Raw genomic sequence first — 1,097 nt, forward strand, 5'->3', positions numbered from 1 at the left:
TCCAGCACCTCTTCATCTCCTTTGCCCTCCTCCTCTACTTCCCCCAAACTCTTTCCTCCTCGCCCCCTCTCACATTTGAAACCAACAGGTAATCTTTTGATGATTAAAGCTTATCATAAGAAAAATGTGCCCTTTGGGGATCAAATTAGGTAATAAGCATGAAGTATTTCAAAAATATAACTGAGCTACAAGTGTGGGTAGGAATTATTTTCTGATGTAACGATTGGTGAGTGATGATGTTTCTCTTATAATTCAGAGAAAGGCCTTACTAAAATACACACACACACACACACACAATTTCACTGCAAAGTGTGTGTTGAATGAGGACTTGTTGAGGACCTGCTCAGTGATAGGGTAGAAATGCAAACCTTGGTATTATGTGCTGTGGTTAATGTTCAAAAATCAACAATTTCTAGGGCTGATTAATGTGCATGGAACCACCAAATGTCAAAGTATGGAGAGTTTTCCCTTCAAGGCTGTGGTGTAGTACTCTTCGTGCTTGACCTAATAAATTAAGTTTTTCATACCCAAAATGGAAGAGATTTCACTTTGATGACCTAAAACTTCAGGTTAATGGCATATGTTAAAGAATTATGCAGAATAACACAATATATGATTAAATGATTGTTTAGTATATTGTGAACTATAGAATGGAAAATCCCAGACTTCTGTTTTTGTGTATATCCTTACTGCTTAAGATAGTGTTGGGTACACAACAGGCATCTAATCAATGCTTCCTGGAAGAATGCTAAAACTGTCTGTTACTAGATGTTGCTTTCTTTTTATTCCAACTCCTATGATTATAGCAGCCTATGGCCCCATCAGTAGGTAAAATCCAGACACAACCTAACAAACTCATCATAACCTTGTCTGATATGCGTTTTCCTGGCTTTTTTTCTGACTTTGTCCGTCAAGGAGTGGTACTAATTAGTGGCAGCAAAATGGCAAAAAGGCGGCCAGCAGTGGGAGGGTTTGGGAAGGAAGAAGGAAGCTGATAAATCTCTAACCAGAATCAACAGCCCTGAATCGGGGATGCCTTATTTTTGATTCTTGTAGAACTGACTGCTTTTTCTCCCCTTCCATGTGTTTCTGTATGT

This window comes from Galeopterus variegatus, unplaced genomic scaffold, assembly GCF_000696425.1.
Source record: "Galeopterus variegatus unplaced genomic scaffold, G_variegatus-3.0.2 Scaffold10523, whole genome shotgun sequence".
In the NCBI taxonomy this organism is placed as follows: Eukaryota; Metazoa; Chordata; class Mammalia; order Dermoptera; family Cynocephalidae; genus Galeopterus; species Galeopterus variegatus.